Raw genomic sequence first — 13,485 nt, 5'->3', positions numbered from 1 at the left:
TAAATCTCTAGACTTTTTACAACAAAATAAGAATAAGTATTTGGAGTTGCATAAGATCTGTATTGCACTTATGAACATATTGCACAATGACAAAATGTTAACATTCTGAATATAAGTGTATATTGTATGTGTGTGTGTGTGTTTGTGTGTGTATTGTATGTGTGTATGGTCTCCTGGGAGCAGTGTTGGTTGAACAGTCTCACAGCTGCAGGAAGGAAGAACCTGCGATAGTGCTCCTTCACACACTTGGGGTGAAGGAGCCGGTCACTCAATGAGCTGCCCAGTGCTCATGCATGGGGTGGGAGTCATTTTCCAGCATAGATGCTAGATGGTTTAGCATCCTCCTTTCTCCCACCACCTGCACTCGGTCTAGAGGAGTTCCCAGGACTGAGACGGCCCTCCTGATCGGTTTGTCCAGTTTCTTCCTGTCTGCAGTGGAGATGTTGCCGCCCCAGCAGACCACTCCAGAGAAAGTGGCTGATGCCACCACTGTGTCAAAAAAGGTCCTCAGGAGTGGCCTCTGCACTCCAAATGACCTCAGTCTCCTGAACAGGTAGAGTCTGCTCTGTCCTTTCCTGTAAAGTGCAGCAGTGTTGTCTGACCAGTCCAGTTTATAGTTAAGGTGCACACCCAGGTACCTATAATAGTCCACTCTTTCAATGTCCATTCGCTGGATGTTCACTGCTGGAGGGGGATGTGTGTGCCTGCGGAAATCCACCACCAGTTCTTTGGTCTTCCCCGCATTGATCTGTAGGTGATTCAAGATTCAAGAGTTTTATTGTCATGTGCACAGCAGAACAGGCAATTGCACTGTACAATGAAATTCTTACATTGCTGTTCCTCCATTCACCATATATGCTCTTAAGAGAATAAAAAAAGAAAATATAAGAATAACTCTAAGAAACAGTAGTAAAAAGTAAAAGCAAAAAAGTGTACAATATGTGCAAAGTTGAAATAAAATTTAATTTACATGTGCGTATGTGCAAATAAGTGTAGCAGCTGTTCATAAAGTGCATCAAGTGACAGATAAAAACAGATGTAAACAGTAAACAATATTACTCTGTGCAAGTAATAGATGTAAACAGTATTGTTCTAACAGCAGCAGTGCAGTGTAGGTAAGGTGCAGTTGTTGAGTGCTAGGTTAAATCAGTTCATATTGGGAGGGGGGAAGAGGTAGTTAGTGAGGTGTTCACCAGCCTGATAGCCTGTGAATAGAAACTGTTGGTCAGTCTAGTTGTCCTGGACTTTACACTCCTGTAACGTCTGCCTGAAGGTAGGAGTGTGAAGAGTCTGTGCTAGGGGTGTGTACTGTCCCTGATGATGTTTTGTGCCCTTCTGATGACCCTGGTGTGATAAATGTCCTGTAGTGAGGGGAAGGCTGCTCCTGAGATGGACTGGGCAGTTTTGATTACACGCTGGAGAGCCTTCCTGTCCTGAGCAGTGCAGTTTCCATACCAGACCTTGATGGAGCTGGTAAGTACACTCTCGATCGTACTCATGTAGACGGTGCTGAGAATTTTGGCTGGCATGCCAAAATTCCTCAGCATTCTCAGAAAGTACAGTCGCTGCTGGGACTTCCTGATGATGAGGTGTGTATTGTGAGACCAGGTGAGATCCTCACTGATGTGGATGCCAAGGAATTTGAAGGTTTTCACCCTCTCCTCTGTCTCACCAACATACAGGGGTGTGTGTAGCTCCCGCTTCCTCCTTGGATCAACAATCATTTCCTTGGTCTTGTCTGCATTCAAGGAGAGATTGTTGTTATGACACCAGGCCACCAGCTCAGCCACATCCTTCCTGTATGCTGTCTCGTCCCCACCAGTGATCAGTCCAACGACTGTAGTATCATCAGCAAACTTGATAATGCTGGTGTTGTTCTGGGAGGACACACAGTCATACGTGAAGAGTGTGTACAGAAGGGGGCTCAGCACACAGCCCTGGGGGACCCCTGTGCTGACTGTTCTTGTGCTGGATGTGCGGCTGCCGACTCTGACTGACTGGGGTCTATCTGATAGAAAGCTCAGCACCCAGTTGCAGAGGGCAGGTGTTAGTCCGAGGGTGAGGAGCTTTTCTGAGAGTTTGTGTGGGATGACCGTTTTAAATGCTGAGCTGCAGTCAATGAAAAGCATTCTGACATACGTGTCCTTGCCCTCCAGGTGTGTGAGGGCTGTGTGAAGGGCTGTGTTCACTGCGTCGTCTGTGGACCTGTTCCGTCGGTATGCAAACTGAAGAGGGTCTATAGTGTTTGGAATGGTCTCTTGGATTATGGACTATTCTTTCGAAGCACTTCATCACGATTGGGGTGAGTGCAACAGGGCGATAGTAATTTAGGCTGGTCACAATGCTTTTCTTTGGGATGGGTACGATGGTGGTTGACTTGAAGCAGGATGGCACAAAAGCTTGCGAAAGGGACAGATTGAATATGTCCACAAACACATCGGCCAGTTCTGATGAGCAAACCCTGAGTGCACGCCCGGGGATGTTGTCTGGGCTGGCTGCTCTCCGTGGGTTTATTCTCCTCAAGGTCCTGTACACATCCACTGCTGTCACAGTGAGTGATGTGTTTCATGTGGCCATAGTGTCTCTCAATCGGCCAGGATTGAGGACCTCGCAGCGAGCATAAAACTCATTTAGCTCATCAGGTAGTGTGGTGTGGCTGTTTGTAACCGCCCTGCTAGTCTGCTGGTAGTGGGTGATGTGCTGTAGTCCTTGCCACATGCGCCGGGAGTCCGTGGTGGGGTAGGAGCCCTCCAGCTTCAGCCTGTACTGTCTCTTGGCCTCTTTGATAGATCTACGCAGGTCATATCTGGACCTTTTGTAGTCTTCAGCATTGCCTGAGAGAAATGCAGCATGGCTGGCACGTAGCATGGACTGAACTTCACCGTTTAACCAGGGTTTCTGGTTGGGGTATTTTCTGCAGCGCCTTGTAGGGACAACGCTTTCAACGCAGCTGCTGATGTTGCCCATTACCCCAGAAGCATAGTCCTCTAGATCAACAGTACAGTCCTCATTCATAGTAGCAGTTCTGAACACATCCCAGTCTGTACTGTCAAAGCAGTCCTGAAGCACTAAGTCAGTTTCTTCATTCCACTCTTTGATAGTTTTACTCACTGGAAGTGCTTGCTTGAGGAGTTATCTGTATGCTAGGTAGAGGAACACAGAGATGTGGTCGGACTGTCCGAAGTGTAGCCAAGGCACGGCCCTGTAGGCCCCCCTCACATTGCTGTAAACTTGGTCGAGTATGTTACTGTCCCTCGTCGGAAAGCTCACGTGCTGATGATAATTGGGGAGGACAGTCCTCAGGTTGCAGTGATTGAAGTCGCCAACCACAATGAACGCGGCATCCGGGTGCGCGGTCTCTTGCTTACTGATTGCGTCATGCAGCAGCCCTAGCACCGTGGCGGGATGTAAGCAGCCAGAATGTGCACAGAGCTGAACTCTCTAGGCAGATAAAAGGCTCTGCACTTCACCATCAGCAGCTCTAAGTCAGCTGAACAATGTTTTTCAACAGTCTTTACGTCCGTACACCACCTGTTGTTCACGTAGATGCAGACACCGCCGCCGTTGTTCTTCCTGTGCGGTCCCCGCGGTGGACGGAGTGCGTTTCCAGCTGGATCGCTGAGTCTGGCGTGCTGTCCGAGAGCCAGGTCTCTGTGAGGATAAGAGCACAACACTCTCTGATCTCACGCTGAGTTGTTATTCTGGTCCTCAGCTCATCCAGCTTGTTTTCGAGGGAGTGAACATTAGCTAGCAGCAGGCTAGGTAGCGGTGGTCGTGTAGCCCTAGCCTTTAGCGTAGCATGTAGCCCACCTCTCTTGCCCCGCTTCCACTTTGGCCGCTCTGTTCGTCGGCTGGGCTGCTCACCCGAGGCCGGTGATGCTGGGCCTTGCCAGCTGGTGCCGGTAGAGTGCGAGCGTAAAAGAAAGTTGAAGTCTGAGAGGCTAAAGGTAAGTTCATGATGAACTTTACCAATCTCCAGGAGTGCCTCTTTACTGTAACTAACTGTACCGTAGATGTTCTGTACACTTAAAATAAATACTAAAGTTAAAATAAGTAATAAATAGCGTTGGTTGCAGGAGGAGCATGCAAAGAAGTCTGCCACGATGGGCGCCATCTTGAGATATTCCGCAGACACCAGTCCACAAAGTCCTGAATCAGTTCTCTGTACTCTCCATTGTCTTCATTTGTGATGCGGCTGATGATCGCTGAGTCATCAGAGAACCTCTGTATGTGGCAGTTTGGTGAGTTGTACATGAAGTCTGCAGTGTACAGGGGCCCCTGTGTTGCAGACCACCATGTTGGACACACAGTCCCTTGTCCTCACATACTGTGGACGGTTGGTGAGGTAGTCCAGGATCCAATGCGTTAGGTGATGGTCCACCCCTGCCTGTTCCAGCTTGTCCTTCAGGAGCCCAGGCTATATTGAAAGCACTGCAGAAATCAAAGAACATGAATCTCACAGTGCACCCAGGCTTCTCCAGGTGAGAAAGAGCTCCATGCAGCAAGTAGATGATGCCGTCATCCACCCCGATGCCAGGCTGGTAGGCAAACTGAAGTGGGTCCATAGATGAGCTCACCATAGGGTGGAGTTGTCTAAGGACCAGCCTCTCCAGTGTCTTCATCAGGTGTGATGTCAGTGCCACCGTCCTGCAGCTGCTGAGGTCCTTTGGGTGCTGCACTTTCGGCAATGGCACCACACAAGATGTTTTCCACGGTTGTGATACTCTCCCCAGCTTCAGGCTTGTGTTGAAAATGTGCTCCACTATCCCACACAGCTGATCTGCACAGGACTTGAGGAATGTGTGAACTGGGGATTATGGCAACCAGCAGATGAACCAGTGGGGGGTGGGTGTGAGCTGAAAGTTGTGGGGCTGGGGGTGAGTGTGAGAGAGGGGGTAGAGCAGCATGCTGGAAGTGCCAGACAGGAGGGTTTCAGTAGAGATGTCTGTGTAGTGGGAGGGTTGAGTGATCAAATCTTTTGAAAAACAGATTGAGATTGTTCACCCACTTTTGGTCCCCTACCGCCTGAGAGTCGGGCTTCTTGTGGCCGGAGATTGCTTTAAGGTCTTTCCAGACTCTGCTGATATTATTCTGCTGTAGCTGTTCCTCCATCTTCCACCTATAGCTAACTTTCCCCTCCCGGATCTTCCTCCTCAGCTCCCTCTGCACAGCTTTCAGCTCCTCCTTGTCCCCTAATCTAAAGGCACTCTTTTTCTCCTTCAGAAGAGCATTTATGTCAGGGTTAATCCACGGCTTGCTGTTAGAGACACAAATTAGACCTGTGTAACGCATACAATCTAGTGAGAATCAGAGAAGGAGATGAGTGGAAGACAGCATTTATCAATAAGGGTCTCTATGAGTACCTGGTCATGCCTTTTGGTTTATCTAATACCCATTCTGTTTCAGGCATTCACGAATGATTTCCTACAAGACATAATTGGTCAGTTTGATATCGCCTACATAGATACTAAAATTCTGTGTAAAGAAGCCGTTAAAATGGGCAAAACCCAGGAAAAGCTGAAGCTCTTTAACTGAATCAGACCAGTTTAAGACCACTTCCACCTCATGGTCATCCATCAAGACCCTATTCTGACTGATTACATAACATAAGAAAGATACAGAGTGCATATGAATTTCACATTTCTCTTCCTTAGCATACAGGTTGTTATCAGACTTATTTTATGTATGTCTCTAGGTCAGATGACTATATTAGAACATCATTAGCAGCTGAACCCCTGAAAGCCCTCTTAAAGGGTTCCCGTCATAAATTAGGTTGGACTCCTCAAGCTGAGATTGCCTGCAACTCCCTGAAGAAGGCTTTTTGTTTTAAGTTATCAAGTTTATTTGTCATTTGCACAACATGTCAGGACATTTATGCATTGAAATGCTTGTGGTGAGGCTCAGGTATCACTCTACAGAAAGTAAATAAGTAAAGTAGAATATAAAATAAAAACAAATTGGAATATATTAAATATACACAAAATCTAGAGAAAATATACACAAACTATAGAGAAATATACACAAAATATAGACAGTATACATTTTAAAGTTACTTAAGTGACTGTGTTTTTGTTATTTAAATTGGCTTAGTGTTATTGTCCATAGCAGACGTATGATACAATAATAATAATGCTGACAAAGTAACTGAGTGAAATGGTAACTGGGGAAAGCTTCACAGCTTGTTCAGAAGCCTGACAGCTTGTGTGTAGAAACTGTTAATTAACTGGGTTGTTCTAGCTTGTATACTGCGAAATATCCTGCCTGATGGCAGGATGGTGAACAGGCAGTGTGCTGGGTGTTTGCTGTCTGACCAGATCTTTTTTTTATCTTTCTGAGGCAGCAGGCTCAGGCTATAATAGCTTCTGCTGTCCTCACATTTCTTTAAGGGCCTTGCGGTCATAGGCGGTGCATCTGCTGTACCAGACAGTGGTGATGCCTGTGAAGATGCTCTCTGTGGTGCATCTGAAGAAGTTGGTGAGGATCTGAGGAGGCAGATCAAATTTCCTGAGCCTACACAGGAAGAAGCGATGCTGATGGCCAGATCTCACAATAGTGTTGATGTGGAGGGTCCGGGTGAAGTCATCAGTGAGGTGTATGCCGAGAAACTTCACACTGCTGACTCTCTCCACTTCGGCTCCATTGATGAATAGGGCAGAGTGACCACCCCTCTGCCGCTTCCTGTACCTCGTCTCTGTAGGCCATTTCATCTCCATCAGTGATGAAGGCCTAGGATGGTGGTGTCATCAGCAAACTTGAAGATGATATTAGCCATGTGTTTAGCTATACAGTCATGTGTATACAGAGACTACAGGAGGGGGCTGAGCATACACCCCCCTATGCTCAGAGTCAGTTGGAAGAGAAGCTGTTCCCAACTTTCTGTACCTGGGGTCTGCTCATCAGGAAGTACAGTTTCCAATTGCAGAGATGAGAGTTCAAACCCAAGTCTGTGAGCTTAGGAATGAGTTTGGCAGGGATGATTGTGGTGAATGCTGAGCTGTAATCTATGAATAGCATTCTTATAGCATTCTTTCTGTCCAGGTGTGTGAGAGCAGTGTGTATTGTAAGTGCAATGGTGTCATCTGTGGATCTTTTAGATAAGATAAGATAAGATAATCCTTTATTAGTCCCACAGCGGGGAAATTCACAGAGGTATGCAAATTGGTAAGGGTCCATGGTGGCTGGAATCACTGATAGTTATAAGGTGATGTTAAAGACATCAGTGAAAACCTCAGCCAGCTGATTGACACATGCTTTAAGTACATGGCTGTGGACACCGTCAGGACCAAGTGCCTTGCTTGGGTTAACTACCCTGAAGGATCTCACCACCTCAGACAGGGATTCCACTCTGTCCCTGTAGCTCCTTTTTGGCCAGCTTGATGGTCCTCTGAAGGTCATATCTGGCCTTCTTGTAGCTAGCCAGATCACCAGAGTTGTAGGCAGCAGTGATCTGCTAATCACTGTTTGATTAGTTGTCCTTTGTTTATAAGTTCTCATTAACAGGACATACAAACATGTTCAGAATACGACATGTAAAAGTCAGCTTGCCACAGAAATGTGACCATTTACTATCACATGTGGTCAGTTTAAATACTCATTAACGTGTCGCACAAAAACATTGCAAGTATGCATTCAGCTAAAAGATCACAACTAATTAACATGTTACTCAACAGTAAACACTTAATAACTAATTTACAGAAGACCTTATTAACACATCATATAAATACATTTCTAACACATTTCTTGCTCACAAATGATATGTTTCTGTTTACAGGTCAATATTAAATGTTTGCTAATGCTTAAGTAATCATTAAGAAGCAAGCCTTAGTGTGACCAGAAAATGAGTAAGAGTAATATTTAAGGAGGGAATATTTAAATGTAAATCAAAACTTAATTAGTGATGAAAATTGTTGCAATGCTGTTGTTTAAGCAAAGTGTCCCAGAGGCTCCTCCTCTCTGTCTCACATTTGATAGTTTACCAAAGACTATAAAGGCATGAGAATGTTAAAATGAGCATATTTTTTTTGCTCCCTGCACTTGTGTGTTTTTGCTTTATACAAATTTTATACTACAGTTGCTGACCCGTAAAGTGTTTCATTTTTTATCAACTGTACTTTTTAAAGCTTTTATTCTAAAAATGCAGAACTCAGTGATTAACAGTAACTTAAGCCTGAATGTTTTAACAGAACTGTCAAGATCTTTATTGGGGAAGATGACGTTGGTGCAGGTTCTGGTGGGGATTTTTCTTTATGTGAATTGTCTGATGATATTTACCTTTCTGAACAAGGCAGTGTTCAGGGAGGACACTCGCTACATTTTGTTTGCACAAACCCTATTTGTTGACTCTGCTGTCATGGTTTTAACTGATGTGCTAATGATTTTGAGTTTATACCAGTACCGCATACACATGATTCCTTGCATAATTTTGTGTACAATTTCATCTACTTTCACCATTTGTACTCCACTGATTCTTGTGGCAATGTGTCTGGAGCGCTATGTTGCTATATGCATGCCTTTAAGACATGCTGACATCTCCACCAGCAGAAACAGATGTTTTGGATTTCTGTTCATATGGGGCATCAGCTCCATAGTTCCATTATTCACATTAATAGCATATTTAGTCGTAGTTCCTTCTGCTGCTCTGTTCACCTATGCTTTGTGTAGTGCAGAGTTAATGTTGGGGGAAGAGTGGCTGGCACAAACACGTGCTATAATTTTCCAGATCCTTTTCCTCTTTATGATCATTATCATTGTCTTTACTTACATCAAGATAATGATTGCAGCCAGAGCCGCCTCCTCTGAGAATAAGAAATCAACCAAAAAGAGTCTCAGAACTGTGATCCTTCATGCCTTTCAGCTGTTTCTGTGTATAGTTAGGTTTTTAACCCCATATATAGAAATGCCCTTTTGGAAGGTAGATTTCTTGGTGTTTCATAATGTAAGATTTTCTAATTTCATTGTTTTTATTATTGCACCCCGTTGTCTTAGTCCATTGATTTATGGTCTGAGGGATGAAAAATTTTTCCTTTTTTTAAAACATAATGCTGTGTATGGTTTGACAGCTTTTTGTCAACTTTATTCAATGAAAGGAAAATAAGAATTGTGAGACTGTTTTTGAACAGTTCAGTATCACAATTTATTCACTGTGCTTTTGCTTATTTATGAAAACTATTGAATCAGTATAGTCATGAAAATGCTTGGGGTGAGCAATATAGCAAAAATATATTAAAATGTACAGATAGTTTTGCTATACATATGTATCTTGATATTATGATACTCAGATATAATGCACTTGTTACACATTTAAAAATTGCCATGAAGCCATGTGAAAGGACCGGCCGTTTTTGGTCCGTTCATGAAGAGGAACCAGAGAGTGGATCACCTGTCCTGTGAAAAGTCTCAGTTGCAGCGGGAGCGCTCGGTGCAGGAAGACAGAACGACTCTCTTAATCAATCAAAGAGTTTATTAAGTCTTCTGCACAAAGAAAGAAGGGCACTCCTTCTTTTATACAAACACGTCCTGCCCTGTTGCGTACAAGCAAACAGGGTGGACCCAAATAAGTTGTCTAACAGTCATGAAATGCTAGGCTGACACTCACGGACCACCGGAACTGCCCAAAGGAGGGGGGCTTCTGCTCTGTGTACGATAATCTTACCTACGAAAGAGAACAAATGGTTCTGGACAGAATGTTGTCCCGATAAGAGGAGCAAGTTGTTTGTGCAAACTGCCAAGGACAGTAGCTATGCTTGCTGCAAAGTCTGCTTAGAGCAGAGTTGGAGCAGAGTTAACCCTTTCACCATGAATGGTCATTTTTATTTCACAGACTGCTACATCAAATCTAATAGAACAGGACTAATCATGTTCTCACTTTAATGAAACATGCAGTCAGTGTTCTTTAAGTGCTGATGATATGACTGTGCTTAGAAAAGTATGTTGTTTATTTCGATAATAAAATTTATTGCAACAATGATAAAATACTATATTTTGCCTATATGTATGCTAAATGCTCACTTGTCTCAAACATTAATACGTATCTTGTATTTCTTTAATGATTCATGCTACTAAATTTAATACTAAATTTAATGTTACAAGGTTTGTAAATTCCCAAGCTGTGATTAAGTTGTTTTCTGACCTTCCATAGCAGAGCTGGAGTAGTAATTGAATTATTAGACTATGAGTACATTTAATTTTTCTTTACAGAATTACATTATTTCCTCAATATGTCAATGTTATCCATTGACAGTGATGCTACGTGACTTTACTAGTGATCAGTAATGGTTTGCAGCTTTTGTTTTCACAGCACATGGCTCATATTTTGAGCTGTAATTATGTGCATCATTCATGTTGAGTGAATTAAAGAGGAACAATTCAATTATCCAGTTCATAGATTATCAGTAGGTATAAAACATACTTTCCACACACTGTCCAGAATACAAATTTAACTGAGGTATAACCAAAAATGCCAAAATCATCATATACTGAAACATTCTAATAAATTACTGAAAGTTCATTTTTCAAAATTTACATGAACCCTGCATTACATTTTTTTTAAACATTAAAAAACTGACTGATGTTTAATGTTTTGCCTTAAATACATTTAATAAAAACAAACACTACACAACATTTGTCTGTTAAACAGTCTTTTATTTATAGTATTTGGCTGACACTCTTATCCAGAGTGATTTACAGTTTGATTGTTTTACACAGGTAGGCCAAGGTAGTATTAGGAGTCTTGCCCAAGGATTCTTATTGGTATAGTGTAGGATTGAACCCCACAAAGCTACAGCGTAGAAAGCAAAGGTGTTACCCACTACACCAACCACAGTCTTCAATGCTTTACAAAATATACCCAATACATTCTCCATTTTGTTTAAATTCTGAGTTTGAAATACATTTGGCATAGATATTAAACTTTTTTTTCCTTTTATTCATATCATTTTAATGATGTGTTACATTGTTATTTTGGTAAGAAAATGAAATACTTTAGACTTCACCTGTGCCATGTTTGCCTTGTTTCCAATATTCCTTAGGAACATAAGCAAGAATGAGAATAAACAAATTGTGTTTGATAAATAATCATGACAACTGCAAGTGCAGTGACATTTGTACCACTTTCTAACACAAAGCTGCAGAGCACAACAGACCTATGCTTAACAGTTGGTCAGGTGTTATTTTGTTAAAAACAAATATACCTTGTAGTGGGTATATAAAAAGTTTTTCTTGTTTCATCAGTTCACAGCCCGTTTTTATACAATGCCTCTAGTGTCTAGGTGTTCTGATCTTTCAGATGTATTTTCCATGCAGATGATGCTTGTACTATAACTTGGTGCAGTTTTATGCATGCGCCGCCTAAATATTCATATACATCTTTGGCAGCGACCACACACTTTTAAAATTCCATATCTTAATGACAATTCAGACAGTGAAAAGTGTAAGCAGTAGGACTATTAACATAAAAATTAGATAAATTTAATTAGGCTACCAGTTATTATATCTTTTCCACCTTCTCGAAAACATACTAACACACATGATTTGTGTATGTATATGTAACAATTTTAATGCTGGGTGGATGAAAGATGCCGGGGGCAGGGGTGAAGGCAGAGAGCTTTCTTTTATTGCCACATAAAAAAAAACACTCTGCTTTTCAGCCCACAAAATAAGGTACACCCCCTTTCTCTACAGTATACACACGCATTCCCTTGGAAGATAGTAACTGCTGTTATAGTCCATGTTATATGTTCCACCACTTTTAATCAAAACAGTACATGCCCTAAAACACAGTCAGTCACAAAAAAATTACTTTTGATGATGCATTTAATTATTTTTGTTTAGCCATTTAAAGGCATCATTTTTTATTCCTTTCAAAAGACAAGATAAAAGTTCAGAGCTAATCAGTGAAGGTAAGAAAAGTGATATGAATTGGTGCCGCTTCAAGTCAGTTCATCAGTTCCAGTACTGGTTCACTGTCCACAAGTTTGTTTAAATTGCCATATCTTGTGGTCGTCTTTACAGGAAGAACCACTGCAATACAGCGAGGATAGCAAGACAGATGTGTCTCACTCTCTCCCTCCAGCCTCAATTCACACAAGGACTCCATTTCCCAGAACTCCTTGGGAGATCATGTGATTGACCTTCCTCATTCAACCAATCAGTCACCTGAGTACTGATTCTCTACACCTGTGTTCAATGTCATTGTTCAGTTCTGTTCAGTTCAGAGTACTTTATTAGTCCCAGAAGGGCAATTAATTTGCAGCCTTCTCGTCCATACTCACGACTATACATATATACACATATATACACACACATATACTTTAACAATAAAAAAAAAAAAAACTAAAAAAAAAAAACCTTACATATGTCTAACACCACATAGTGTATTATTTATTTATGTATTTTCCTAAGACAACGAAAATAACAATCATTTAAAAAGACTATTATCCGCATTTAATAGTTGATAGCAGAAGAAATAAAAGACTTGGAATAGTGATTTGTTCTACTGAAGAGCATAATATAATGCCAACCTGGCGGCATTACAATAAATTCGCTGAACAAAATATGATCACATTGAGTGATAATTCCTTTAGCTTTCTGAGCCGCTTGTTTCTCCCACAGGGAGACCAGGTCTCTCTGTCGGACTCGAATTATCTTTGAACAGATTTTTACAATGCCCTTCAGGCTATTCTTGTCCCTCACCGACAGCCCATTAAACCAACAAATAAACGAGAAAGTTAAAAGACTTTCGTTAAAAGACTTTCAATAAAAGACTGGTAGAAACTGCACAACACTGTATGACAAACATGAAAAGAATTCAGCTTACGCAATAAATGAGCTCTTTGTTGATCCTTCTTAACAACCAGCTCTGTATTCTAGGGATGGGGAGATTCACCGATTCACATCGGTGATTCGGCACACATGTCTGCGATTCGACTGCACCGGTAGATTCAACGTGCATCGGGTTTAATTTGCGGGCGAATTTATGGTGCATCTCCCCTAGCCTTTTTGCATCGGCAAATACCATCGTTAAATCGGGTGTTTTGTTTTCCAGTATCTATGCCTTATTCTAACATATTTTCAGAGGCAACATATTTTTTATTTTTATTGATTTCTTTTTTTTTCGAGGCAACATAAATGCACCATCCTGTCCTCAGGTACTCACGCAAGCACACAGACGTACACAACAAAGATGGAGGGAAACGAGAGCATTAGCAACGACAAAGAGATATTTAATGCACCAAAAAAGACACACAAATCAAACGTGTGGCAATATTTCAGGTTTTTTAAGCGAGGTGGTCAACTTGACAAGACGCATGCAATCTGCAAACAATGCCTTGGGGCTATCAAATACGTTAGTAGCACGACAAACCTGGCGACACACATGAAAAGACGGCACGGTGTGGACATCTCTGCGGCCGCTACCCCCTCGTTTTCTTCGGATCCTGCTGAAACACGAGCCACACTGAGCAGTAGCAAAGGAGGTGACAGGTCTAT

The 13,485-nt window shown here is 42.2% G+C and overlaps 1 pseudogene; it reads left to right on the top strand.

Annotated features, from left to right (window-relative positions):
• Nucleotides 1–8,134: 8,134 nt before the first annotated feature.
• LOC108436488 lies at nucleotides 8,135–12,123 on the top strand (annotated as a pseudogene).
• The last annotated feature ends 1,362 nt before the right edge of the window (nucleotides 12,124–13,485 follow it).

This window comes from Pygocentrus nattereri, chromosome 17 (assembly GCF_015220715.1).
Source record: "Pygocentrus nattereri isolate fPygNat1 chromosome 17, fPygNat1.pri, whole genome shotgun sequence".
Taxonomy (NCBI): Eukaryota; Metazoa; Chordata; class Actinopteri; order Characiformes; family Serrasalmidae; genus Pygocentrus; species Pygocentrus nattereri.
The sequence above is the reverse complement of the archived record's forward strand: the minus strand, read 5'-3'. Positions and strand labels throughout refer to the sequence as shown.